We start from the raw sequence: 14009 nt of genomic DNA, 5'->3' as shown, positions 1-14009 counted from the left end.
TAAATTTGTCGATGACACAACTATTATTGTCAGAATTTCAGATGGTGATGAGGAGGCATACAGGATCAAGAAAGATCAGCTGGTTGAGTGGTGTCACAGCAACAACCTTGTACTCAATGTCATTAAGACCAAGGGATTGATTGTGGACTTCAGGAAGGGGATGTCAGGGGACACACACCAGTCCTCATCGAGGAATCAGAAGTGGAAAGGGTGATTTGTTTCATGTTCTTGGGTATCAACAGCTCTGAAGATCTCTCATGGGTCCAATATATTGATGCAATTTCAAAGAAGGCATTGCATTGGCCAATTCTCATTCCATCATTAAGGTCTCGATCACCCAGGACGTGTCCTCTTTTCACTGCTACCATCAAGGAGGAGGTATAGGAGTCTGAAGGGTAGATGCAAAATTGATTATTTTCCTGGCTTGAATGTCTTGAATCAAGGGTCTTAAAGCCTTGTCAAGGCAGTGAAGAGGAGAAATTTCTTCACAAAAGGGGCAGTGAATCTTTTGAAAACTACAGCCCAAAAGGACTTTGGAATTCCAGTCACTGAATATATTCAATATACAAACTAGATTGATGCATCTGAGATATTTTAGAGCTGCAAATTGTACGTAGAGAAGTTCTGCTCAGATAAAAGTGACTCATAATCTTACTGAATAGCAGAGCAGGGGCTGAATGGCTTTCTCCCACTTTTTTCCTCTTAGACTCAGCTGGATGTATGACAGGGAAAGCAGGATTAACAAATGTATTAGTTTTTGAGTTGGTAACTAGTGGAATAGATAAGGGGAAGATAAATGGATATGGTGTACTTGTGATTGTTGGAAGACATTAAATATAAGGGTCCACATGAAGAGGATTTTACAGTAAAATTAAAATACTGTTAGTATACTGACTCGGGTTGAGGTATTGTTACCGATCAGCAATTAAAGAGTAGGGAATAAACATGCTACTTTCAGATTGATGACAGTGAAGCAGTGATTGCTGCAGGTTCCCCAGCTGTCCACAATCTATATAAATAAATCAGAGGAAGGTTACGTATAGTGATGATTTTGGATGAAGGAACCAAATGTAATTTTTCCGGTTTTGCTAGTCGTAAAAAGGCAGTTGGCAATGTGGGTCTTGAGGAATTGTAAACAATCACTGAGGAGGTAGACAAAGGCTATATGACTGGGCAAGGACAAGGCAGCGAGAATATAATACCAAAAACATGAGGTATTTTTGATAAACTAAAAGAACAGAGCATTTTTTCACGGTGAGTGCTTAAAAAGTATTGGTGTTCAAAATGCTCTGGGTGTCCTTGTACATGTCATTGAAAGTTAACACGCAGGGAATTGGATAGGCAAATTGTATTTTAGATTTTAATATAGGAGTATCTGAGTATAAGGCAAAAGACTTCTTACTGCAATTATATCGAGTTCTCGCGAGACCAGACTTGAAACATTGTCTACAGGTTTGGTCTCTACAAAAGGAGATACTTGCAATAAAGGAAGTAGAGGAAGTGTTCACTAGATTGTTTTTTGAGACTGTGGTGTTTGCTGTCTGAGAAAATAGAAAAAAATATCGAACCTGTACGCTGAAATGAAAACAGCAAGTGCTTCAAATGCACAGCAGGTCAAGCAGCATCCATGAAAGGAGAAGCAGAATTTAAAGTTCAGGTCAGAGAATGGATATCTGAAGAAGTGAGAAAATTATTTAGTTTCAAATTGCAGGGAACATGGGGAAGAATATATAGGGCAATGGAAATATCTGTGATTGGATGAGAGCAGGATTTCCATCTTGATACACTGCAAAGCAATTTAGTTGATGGTTTAATGAGGGAAGAAGTATAAAAAAGAAGAAAATGTGAAAACTATAAAATTCAGATTAAAAGATCATAAGAATGTAAGAAATAGTAGCAGAATGTGGTCATTCATTCAGGGCATGTTTGATTATCTACCTCAACACTATTTTCCAAATCTATTTCCATGACCCTTGCTTCTCCAAGTATCAAACTGTGGTTTGAAAGGGCACAGTAAATGAACCTTGAGAGCTTTCCAGTGCAGAGAATTCCAATGTTCGGCAATCTTTGAGCGAAGAAATTTCTCCCCTTCCAGGTTCTAAGTGCCCTTAGCCATATTTCAAAACTTTATTTTGGAACTGTATCACTTGCTTTTAGAGTTCTCATCTGGGGAAAATCTGGTTATTTTCAGAAAAGGAAAAGAGAATGTTGGATGTCTGTTAATGTTTGTAGAGAGAGAATAAACGAGTTATGCAGACAAATAGTCCTACTGCAGAACACATCATTTCTGATATAGAGAAAACAAGTCATCAGACATTGTTGAATTCAATATTGAGTCACAAAGCCTGCAATATTGTCAGATGGAAGATGAAATTCTTTTGGGCCTCATTGAAATTGACCACAGATTGATAAACCAGAGTGAGAATGGGGTGGAGATTTAATCAAACAAGTTAAAACCTTAGGCTCACCTCCATGCGATGATGCCCTGTGAAGTTGGCACCCGGTTTATATTTAGATTTTCCAGTGTAGTGCAGCCCATATTTCATGTTCAAGTTCAAGCTTATAATCATCTGACTGTTCATGCAAGCAAAGGGAAAAAGGTTTCCCCAGACCACAGTGCACCTACAAAACATTTATCACACATAGCACATAAACCAAAATATTACCATAAATAAGTGTACAATGTCCTGTGTATGTTACTCAAAATGTTTTTTTTTGGTTTGTTAAGAGTAGGAATGCTTCTTTGTCTGCTAAGTGTTTCTCTCTCAGTTGTTTTGCTTTATACTTGCTGATATGGTAATTCTATTCATTTGTTAACCAATGGGGAATGTTATTTTGTCTTGTAAGGCTGGGAACTTGGGGGAAGGGTTTTCACGGGCTTTTGGTGGAGAGTCGGGAGGAAGACGCCAAGGAAGGTGGACGTGCGCTGCACTGCTCAGAAGACCACCGGGGATGGTTCTAGGTGCGAAGATGTGGAGGTCGGAGGCAAGCGACGAGCGGTCGGATGGTTGAGCTCCAACGATGTGCACTAAACTGACTGAACTTTGATAGGTTGGCGCCTTTTTGTTTTTTTCCCTTGCATATATATTGTATTGCCTAATACTCTGTTAACGTAAGTAAACTCTTTAAAGTGTATTTCATAACGGTATTTGTTGTGGGTTTGATACTGTGGGCGGGCGTGAGGCATAAACTTGATTCTCAAAGCACCTGCGTGTATGGGAGGTGGGGTTGGTGTGTGGCTGGATCTCCTTTTCCCTGAGACATATACCAGCCTGTTGGGCAAGTGTTACATAAGTTAATAGAATATACTTCAAAATGCAATGTGTGCAGCATAGGTAAACAGTAAACAGTACAGTAAAGAGTAAACAACTCGCTGTCCTAGTGATGGCAGGGTATTCATTAGTCTCACAGCCTGAAGGAAGAAGCTGTTACCCAGTCTGGCAGTCCTAGACCTGATGCTCCTGTACCACCTTCCTGAGTGTAGTGGGCCAACGAGACTGTGGGATGGGTGGTACGGATCAACAACAATGCTTTGATCCCTTCATTTGTAATGTTTCCAGTAAACATCACAAGTAGGGGGAGGACAGAGATCCAGATGCTTCTCTTGGTAGTTTTTACTATTCTGCTGTTTGAGCACTGAATGCAGTATGTTGGACTGGAAGAAGTGCAGCAAATGGTTGCTTCATCTGAAGGGAATGTTTACATCTCTGCATTGTGAGAAAGGATGAGGTAAAAGAAAAGATATTGCACTTTCATTTGCAGGGGAAAACGTAAGTAATTGATAAAGGTGGAAAAAGCGATGAGGTGAGTAAGGAAGGAATTATTCATTTTGGAATGTCGATTCAGGTGGAGTGGAAAGTGTGGACCGGGGAACTCAGTCTTAGTTTTGACTGGGAGCAGCAAGGGGGCAGTAAGTAGATGAGACAGAAAGTTCTGTTGTCTAAAATCGAGAGAAGGACATGTCCAAACTAAGAAATTCCAGAAGCATTTATGTGCTTCTCAGTATCATTTAGGCCTATAAGCTTTCATGTTTAGAGGTTTTCAGAGGTAATCTCATTGATAGATATAAAATTCTGACACGGTTTGGCTAACTAGATGCAAGGAATGTATTTCCTTGGTTAGAAAATCTAGAACCAGTGTTAGGGTAAGTCATTCAGTACTGAGATGCAGGAACATATCTTTATCTAGTAGGCAATGGATGAAGTTTGAAATATTCTAATCAAGGTAGCTATGGAGGCTTAGTTATTGAGTTTATTCAAAACAGAGATCAATACATTGTTAGATGCCAAGGATATCAAGGTCTCTTGGGTTAGCAGCGCTGAGGTAAAAGATCAGCCAGGATTTTATTGAATAGTTGAGTAAGTTCAATGGGTCAAATGATCTACTCTCATTACACTCCCATTACAATAATATATTGCTTCAGCTCATTTAGTTTCATACACATTGATTGCCCTTTTCTTTGTAACTAAATGCAAAGGTAAACAAGATAACTCTTTAATGGTTAAATCAAGTTTAATAAAAAAACATGCTTTGTATTATCAGAATGTATGAAGGCTAGGAATGACCTAACACTGCTGAGTTCCTTCAATTCACTTCTGTTATTTAGACCTCACCCATACAGATCATTTTCGTCTGCCTCCTGCTGTTTCCATCTGAGAAGTCCAAAGCAGTCATTTTAATAAGGTATGTACATTTTCTGTTTTAAATTTATTTTCATTATCCCATATAACTAAAAAATTGTTCTTGCTAAAAGGGTTACAATGGACAACCAATGAAAACTATATGTAATTCAGATTCATTATCAGGCACGGAAAACATCAAGGCAAAAGTGAATATAACCCCAGCGTAAATACTTGGTGTGGATTGCTCAGAGTAAATTAGGTTTTGTCTATGTGTTGGAGGTGGGTGTGATTTAATTATACCGTCCAGCAAGTTCATCACATGCTGTCAAAATAGAACCTATCGTTAAATGCATAAAATGAAAACAGAAGAATGTCTCCACAAAGACAAGTCTGCAAGGTATTTTTAATGTGAATGGTTTATATAAAAATATGGGATGATCAAAAATTCTTTTACCACTTAAAAGAAAATGGATTAATCTGCAGTAAATAGCTTCATATTTACACTCAGTAGCATTTTATTAGGAACCTCCTGTACTTAATAAAGTCATTGAGTGTATGTTTGTGATCTGTTGCGATAGTCCATACACTTCATGGTTTGAGGTGTGTGTTCAAGATACTCCACTGTCACAAAACATGGTTATTTGAGTTACCGTCTCCTTCCTTTTGGCTTCAACCAGTCTGGTCATTCTCCTCTGACCTCTCACATTAACAAGGCCTTTTTGGCACAGAACTGTGGCTCGCTGGATGGTTTCTCTACCATTCTCTGTAAACTCCAGAGACTGTTGTGCATGAAAATCCCAGGTGATTAACAGTATCTGAGACTGCCCCATCTGGCATCAGCAATCATTCCACAGTCAAATGTGCCTAGGTAACATATTCTCCCCCATTTTGATTTTTGGTGTGTCCTCTCGACCATGTCTGTCACATGATTGACTGATTAGATATCAGAGAAGCAGGTGTACAGGTTACCTAATAAAGTGGCCACAGAGTGTGTTTTGGAAAACAAAACTGTCAGCGTTGAGATGCTTTATGTGTTATAAAGTAGATTATTTGAGAATCAAGAGGTTATAAATACATAGAAAATGGAGTAATACAGCACAGGAGCAGGTCCTTTGGCCAACTCTGTCTTCCCAGACACAATGCTGAATTCAATTAAATATTTATGATTTGATTTATTTATATAAGGATATAAAGTGCAACAGGCTGTTCTGTCCCTTTGAGCTGCACCACCCAGCAACTCACTTATTTAACCCTAGCTTAACCAGGGGAGAATTTACAAGAACCAATTAACCTTCTAACGAGTAAGTCTTTGGACTGTGGGAGGAAAGGTATGCGTACAAAGGGAGAAACACGTGACCTCGCTCACAGCAGGTGCAGCAATTGAATTCCAAACTCTGACACCCAGAGATATTACTAGCCATTACACTACCGTGGCACCCATGGCTGCCTGTACATGATCCGTATCCCACCATTCCCTGCATATTATGTACCTTTCTATGGTATATCAATAAAAATTGGTGAGGCTCTAAGGTAACATGTCAAATTTAATAAGTGAGCTTATTATTATTATTATTATTATTATTATTATTATTATTATTATTATTATTATTCCTCCATAATAAGTGAGCTTCCTTGACTAAATCACATAGTTTATGTGATTGATCCAGGACAGGCAAAGCTCACTGCTCAGGACTTGAAGCTCACAACCCCCTCGACCTTAGCACTGTTGATGTAAACAGGAACATGTGTATTGTATCCCTTCTTGAAATTAAAGACTGACTTTTTTGTTTTGCTCTCACTGAGGCAAAAGCTTATTCATGACAAAATGTGACTGAGTTCCCTATCTTCCTGTTGTACACTGAGTTGTTACAGCCCATAACAGTGGTTTCATCTGCCAACTGGTAGATGGAGTTAAGGGAGAGCTAGAGTTAAACATACTGATTCACCTCTGCCCCCTGCACCTTCTGCCTCATTTTTTTTTGCCATTAATTTACATTAAGGGGGGAGCTTACAGTTACCATGCAACCTCCCAGCATATCTTTGGGATACAGCAAGAAGCTAATCTGGTTATGGCAAACTCTCTACTCCCAGCATGTGAGATCAGGATCAAGCCCCTGTCCCTAGAGCTGTAAGACAGCAGCACTACCTGCTGCACCATCATGGAATCAGTCGTTATATCTAATTTATCCATTTAGAAGACTAGATTCCAGTTGAACTCTGCTGTAAAATAAGGAGAGCAAACTATAATTTCAGTGTTAATGCTTTAATATCTTCAATTAATTTCAATTTGTAAAGCAGAAAGAATTTATGTTTCACCATTGAACTGTAGTTATTTTAACAATGTTAGGATTGTGAATTAACATTGAAGAAGGGCTTGGATATTTCACTAAATCTATGTGCACATGACAATAGTAATAACAATAACAATACCAATGTCACACTTAAACAGCTATGTAATAATTATTTAATCTGTTGATGTCACTATTCTGGATTTTTAGAGGTGTTTATAAGACAGCATCTTGTAGGAGATTAACATACAAACAGTACTGCTGAGTAGTCTACTTATGATGCTGGAACCAATTAAAAACTTGTAAATATATGAATTATGCAATACTAATCTATTTGGCTCAAGTGACAAGTCTACAGGATGACATATCTGTGCCAGAATCTCTGATGAGTATCAACACTACTATGGAATAAACTGATGACTACTTCTGGGGAATACTTTATATATGGAATAATATGGAAATCACTAACTTATTTTCTGAGCAATGCCCTTCTCCTTCCGAGTGAGTCCTGATGCAGTCAATTTGGGAGTAATCCTCCCTTGAACATGGGTTGATTTCTTTAATATATTGTGCTGAGGTGGCCAGTTTTGGGATACAGTATGCAGTTTTAGTCTCTCTATGCTATACATTTGCATTGGAGTCAGTGTAGTGTTGATTCCCTAAATTGATTCCTGAGATGGAGGTTGTCTATTCAAGAGAGATTGGATAAGATTGGCTGCACTCAATAAAAGTGAACATTGATGTTCTTGAAGATAGGATGTGTAACAAGAAACACGTACAAAATGCTAGAGGAACTCATCAAGCCAGGCAGCATCTATGGAAAAAAGTACAGTCGACATTTTGGGCTGAAACCCCTCTGGCAGAACTGGAAAAAAAAGCTGAGTAGATTTGAAAGGTGGGGGGAGGGGAAAGAGAAATGCCAGGTGATAGGTGAAACTTGGAGGGGGAGAGAAATAACAAAGAGCTAGGAAATTGATTGGTAAAACAGACAGAAGGCCATGGAAGAAAGAAGAAAGGGGTGGGGAAGAACACCAGAGGGAGGTGATAGGCGGAAAAAAATATAGCATGAGAGAGGATCCATCTCCCCTTCATCATTTCCCATCCACTTGTCTCTCTGTCCCCTCCCCCATCTTTCAAAAGCGCTCCTCAGAAGGATCCAAAGGGCCTGAAACGCTGACTGTACTTTTTTCCATAGATGCTGCCTGGCCTGCTGAGTTCCTCCAGCATTTTGTGTGTGTTGCTCTGACTTCCAGCATCTGTAGACTTTCTCTTGTTTGTGATGTGTAACAAGAAGCTGTTTTCTCTAGGTGAGAGGTTAGAATTCGTGAAAATAGTTTCACCATAGGAAATGATGCTTCAGTATTGAATAGAACAGGACCTTCATTGGGTTGAGGTCTGTAAACCTTCCAAATCTCTTACTTTTGTGGATTATAGATATTCATTTATTGAGGGTAATCTATGCTGAGACTGATAGAGTTATATTTACCTAAGGATTTAGAAAAATTGAAAATCATGCAGCAAAGTTGACCTAAGTCATGATATCAGATCAAGGAACCTTAAGCCTGTTTCTATTTCTTCTGTTCTTGCAGAGGGTGTAACTAATTTTTAACACCATGGTAAATTGTAATTATTGCATTGCAACCTTTGTGACCTAACAATCTAGTTGTATGTTTGCAGACTGTCATTCTTTCAGTCAACTATTTTAAGATTGCATAGTTATTTAAAATTATACAAATTATTTACAGTTTATTGTTTTATATCCTAACATTACAGCTTTAACCTTAGCTTCATGTGTATAGCTCTGATTTTATTTCTCTTCTATAAAATGTTAAAGAAGAGCTAACAGTGAATACGTGGTTTGTTGCTTACAAGAATTCTTCAGACCAATTGGCTATTTAATCTGCTTGATGACATCACTGTTAATGGACAGGAGAACTGATGCAGGGCAGAGCTGATGTCAGGTAAAGTAAATCTGCAGTGCACACGTCACGGAATATTTTCAGGCAGATTTCTTCAAGGTCAGTGAAATATCCCATCACTTCATCACTGACTGAAAAATCTGGGACATAGGATGTACTTTCAATGTACAATTTCCCCATGAGGACAGCTCTGAATGAAAAAAGATTCTGTGTGCAATGAACTGTTTACCATAAAATTTACCATAATTGGAGCCACATACTTATTTTCTGGTGACTGCATATGGTTCACTAGTTTCATTTTCATGACCTCTCGTTTGGTGGCAAACTGATGAGAACCACATGTGCATGCTTGAACGCACAGCATAACCGGGGCAGTAATGTATGAATCTATCCTGCACTACATGGACAAAGATTTATTACCCAACGTGTAAGACGGTCAGTTCCTGAAGCAATCTCTATCTGGTTTACAAGTGTTGCAAAGAAAGCCTTAAATGCTGTATTTAAAAAGTTACTAATTAACAGGGGAAAGAAATCAAATGCACTGTTAAATTTCAGCCTTTGTTGCCTCCTACAGAGTGATGTTTACTGTTACAGCCGCATGCTATGAAACAGCAAGGACTCTAGATTTGAAAATAAAACAGCCACTATTTTAAGATTGAACAGCAAACTGGATAAAGTAATAAAAGCAAATTATCTGTGTGTGAGAAGATATATGTATTTCGCTACTCCTAATACAATATAATTTGATTTTATTCTGGAGCTCCCTCTATTGACTTAACTTATGCTGAATTTAAAATGTAAATTACTGTGCTCTCACAGCCTGATTTTGATATAAATTATTTATTCACACACTCCCTTGAACAGAAAATTCTATGTCACACAGGAAGAGAGTACAGTGCCTGGAAATGTTCATTCTCAAGTGTTTTACAAACAAGTGCTTCTTCAGCATTAAACATGCAGGACTTTTCTGGCAGTCTATTGTTATTGTAGACCAGAAATCTAAAAAGTGGCCTTTGTACAATGGCCCCATGGTGAACAATCATTTTAAAATTCTATTTTGTCGATTTTCCTGGATCAGCATTCATTCTGTATTCTCAGTATTAAAATCACCTTCTGTTCATTGATCTATTCCTGTCAGGTTGGAGATCTACTGATTTGGATTATAAACTGTTTAATTGTGATGCTCAGAATATAAATCTCCTGGAAGGAAGGATAATGAAGGGAGTCAACCAGAGATTTTATTCATGACCCAGGGCAAAAGTGTTTAGATATGTTAGGCCAAAGAAATTCCAGGGCAATCAACTTTGAACAAATAATTTCTTGAAAACAAAATATAAAAGCAAACTATTATTCACTTCTGTTATTTACTTGTGACCTGATCTGACATCAGAATGGATGATCTGCTACATTTGGTCCTTAATTATGAATAGTATGTGTATAAAATTGTGATATTTTTAGAAATTACTATTTCCACAATATTTAACCTCTGTTGTAAAAACACAAAATGCTGGCAGAACTCAGCAGGCCAGACAGCATCTATGGGAGGAGGTAGTGACGATGTTTCGGGCCGAAACCCTTCATCAGGAGTGAAGTAACATGGGATGGTCGAGGGGGGATAAGAAGTGGGGGGAGGGATAAAGTAGAGAGCTGGGAAGTGATAGGTTGGAGGGAAATGGACTAAGGGGAAGGTGGAGAATTATGGGAAATAAAAGACAAAGAAAGGTAGGGCTGGGGGGGGGGAGATTATAGTGGGGGGGGGGAAGAGAGAGAAAGAGAACCAGACTGAAATAATAGATAGTGATGGGGGGGCAGGGGTATCAACGGAGGTCTGTGAGTTGAATGTTCATGCCGGCAGGTAGGAGGCTACCTAGGTGGGAGATAGGGTATTGCTCCATCGACCTGCGCGCGGCCTCATCTTGACGGTAGAGGAGGCCATGGACAGACATGTCGGAGTGGGAGTGGTCTGTGGAATTGAAGTGTGTGGCCACAGGGAGATCCCGCCACTGCTGGAGGACTGAGCGCCAGTGTTGGGCGAAACGGTCTCCCAGTCTGCGGCAGGTCTCTTCAATGTATAAATGGCCTCATCGGGAGCATTGGATACAGTATATCACCCCAGTTGACTTGCAGGTGAAGTGGTGCCTCACCTGAAAGGACTGTCGGGTGGAAGTTACGGAGGATTATCCAATGTATCCAACATATAATCCCGCGTAACTTCCGCCACCTCCTACGTGATCCCACAACCAGCCACATCTTCCCCTCCCCCCATTCTCGGCTTTCCGCAGGGATCGCTCCCTACGTGACTCCCTTGTCCATTCATCCCCTCCATCCCTCCCCACAGACCTCCCTCCAGGCACTCATCCCTGCAATGGGAAGAAGTGCTACACCTGCCCCCGCACTTCTTCTCTCACCACCATCCCAGGCCCCCGACAGTCCTTTCAGGTGAGGCACCACTTCACCTGCGAGTCAACTGGGGTGATATACTGTATCTGGTGCTCCCGATGTGGCCATTTATACATTGGGGAGACCCGCCGCAGACTGGGAGACCGTTTCGCCGAACACCGGCATTCGGTCCTCCAGCAGTGGCGGGATCTCCCTGTGGCCACACACTTCAATTCCACAGACCACTCCCACTCCGACATGTCTGTCCATGGTCTCCTCTACTGTCAAGATGAGGCCGCGCGCAGGTCGATGGAGCAACACCTTATCTCCCACCTGGGTAGCCTCCTACCTGCCGGCATGAACATCCAACTCACAGACCTCCATTGACACCCCTGCCCCCCCATCCCTATCTATTATTTCAGTCTGGTTCTCTTTCTCTCTCTTCCCCCCCTCACTATCATCTCCCCCAACCCCCCAGCCCTACCTTTCTTTCTCTTTTATTTCCCATAATTCTCCACCTTCCCCCTAGTCCATTTCCCTCCAACCTATCACTTCCTAGCTCTGTACTTTATCCCTCCCCCCACTTCTTATCCCCCCCTGACCATCCCATGTTACTTCACTCCTGATGAAGGGTTTCAGCCCAAAACGTTGTCACTGCCTCCTCCCATAGATGCTGTCTGGCCTGCTGAGTTCTGCCAGCATTTTGTGTTTTTATTTATTTCCAGCAGCTGCAGATCCACTCGTGTTACCTCTGTTGTAATGTTTTGCCTCTTTGCTCACTCTCTTGCACACTGATACTAAAGTCACCTCTTCCAGGTACCCAGTATGAAAAGAAGAAGCAGCTATACCTCTCCCAGCCCTGGTGTGAAAAGCCATCCGCTTCTCTTGAAAATCAGAACCAACAGCCAACCTGCTCGCCCCTGATCTTCGCTGGAGAAAGATAACTGATGGCTGTGGAAATGCAGCAGCTGGTTCCTTGCAGGTGTCACAAGGCAAGATTGCTCACACCTATGGATTGGCTTTACTAGCATAAAACTTGCTTGTTTTTGTAATATAACCTGTTTTAGCTCTAAAAAAATATATGCCCACTGACTTTTGCAAATTATTCCAATTAATAAAAAAGTTACTATACTGTCATTAGACTGTCCTGTCTGTAACTAACTACAGTGCTTTGAAGTTGGTCATTCAATTTAGGGAGAAGCATAGTGATCAAATAACATCCACAAAATAATGATTTATGGAGCATTCAATATGAAATGATGTTAAGAATATATATTTTGAAAGTGTACTAAGTATAAGGATTTGGCTTTATTTTTCAATTATAAATAAATAATAAATGTTAAGTTGCAGGTTTTGCTTATCATAGAAAATAAATGTACTATAAATATTATTTATTAGTCCATTGAACTAGTAAAAGATAAATTGTAAGAAGCTAATTTGCTTCCACTACATTGCCACATTGTGTGTGAGTGAGTGTTAGAATCTACGAGGAGTTGATGACATGCTGGATCTTTGCAAACTTCGAAGAAAGTAAAACTTTCTAAACATCGAAAACCTTCGTCAAGCTTCTGTAGATGTGCAGTGGAGAGTATAATGAATGGTTGCATCACAGCCAAACATGGAGATATCAACGCCTTTGAATGGAAAATTCTACTAAAAGTAGCTGTTATGGCCCTGTCCGTCATGGGTAAAGCTCTCCCCACCAATCAGCACATCAACATGGAGTGCTGTTGCAAGAATGCAGCATCCATCATCAGGAGCCCCACCATCCAGGCCATGCTCTCTTCTTGCTGTTGCCATCAGGAGGGTGGTTTAAGAGCCTCAGGACCCACACCACTAGGTTTTAGGAACAATTATCAGCCTTAAACCATCAGTTTCTTGAACCAGAGGGATAACTTCACCCGACTTCACTCACCCCATCACTGAACTGTTCCCACAACCCATGTAGTCACTTTCAAGAACTCTTCACCTCATGTTCTCAATATTTATTGCCCATTTATTATTATTATTATTATTATTATTTTGTATTTTCACAGCTCATTTGCTTTTGCATATTGGTTGTATATCTGTCTTGTTATGTACAGCATTTCATTGATTCTATTGTGTTTCTTTGTATTTGCTGGGAATGCCCACAAGAAAATGAATCTCAGAGTTGTTTGCCGTGACATATATGTACTTTCATAATAAACTTACTTTGAACTTTGAACTTTGGTAGCTATGTGGGGAAAATAGGTTACAGAGTATTGAATTGCTCTGTGGGCCAGCATGGACTTGATAATACTTCCTCTGTGCCCTGAACATTCCCCTCATCCAATACCATTTCTTCTACATTGTAATACTATGAAAATATAAATCATTGGACAGCAAATTTGTGAACCTTTTCAACTGTTGTAATGTGGAATTTATTAATTAAAAAGAAATACAGCACTTAAACAGGCCATTCAGCCTGCTAAGTCCACACCAATCATCATGCACCTTTTACACTAATCCGACATAAATTCCCTTGTACCACAGGGTGAAATTTACATTGGCCATTTGATATACCAACCTACACATCTTTGGTATGTGGGAGGGAACCTGAGCTTTCAGAGCAAACACATGCATTCGCAGGGAGCGTGTGCAAACTCTACAGAGACAGCACCCGAGAGCAGGATTGAACCAAGCCTCTCATGCTGTGAGGCAGCAGCTCTGCTAGCAATATTACTGTGGTCCCCCAACCCATTATCAACTATACAATGAAAGAGAATGACACACAAAGAACTCTCACTTCAATAAAACTGCAGATGCTAGAAATCTGAAGT

At 40.1% G+C, this 14009-nt stretch overlaps 1 long non-coding RNA gene across 2 annotated transcripts in view; it reads left to right on the top strand.

The window, feature by feature from the left end:
* The window catches only part of LOC132379633 (uncharacterized), an 89727-nt gene extending 76271 nt beyond the window's left edge, over positions 1–13456 (top strand). For both annotated transcript variants that reach the window (XR_009507496.1, XR_009507497.1), the window contains exons 2-4: positions 2848–3051; positions 4607–4683; positions 12025–13456. This is a non-coding gene — a long non-coding RNA (uncharacterized LOC132379633). The remainder of the gene's footprint in view (positions 1–2847; positions 3052–4606; positions 4684–12024) is intronic.
* Positions 13457–14009: the final 553 nt, after the last annotated feature.

Source organism: Hypanus sabinus, chromosome 2 (assembly GCF_030144855.1).
Source record: "Hypanus sabinus isolate sHypSab1 chromosome 2, sHypSab1.hap1, whole genome shotgun sequence".
Classification (NCBI taxonomy): Eukaryota; Metazoa; Chordata; class Chondrichthyes; order Myliobatiformes; family Dasyatidae; genus Hypanus; species Hypanus sabinus.
The sequence above is the reverse complement of the archived record's forward strand: the minus strand, read 5'-3'. Positions and strand labels throughout refer to the sequence as shown.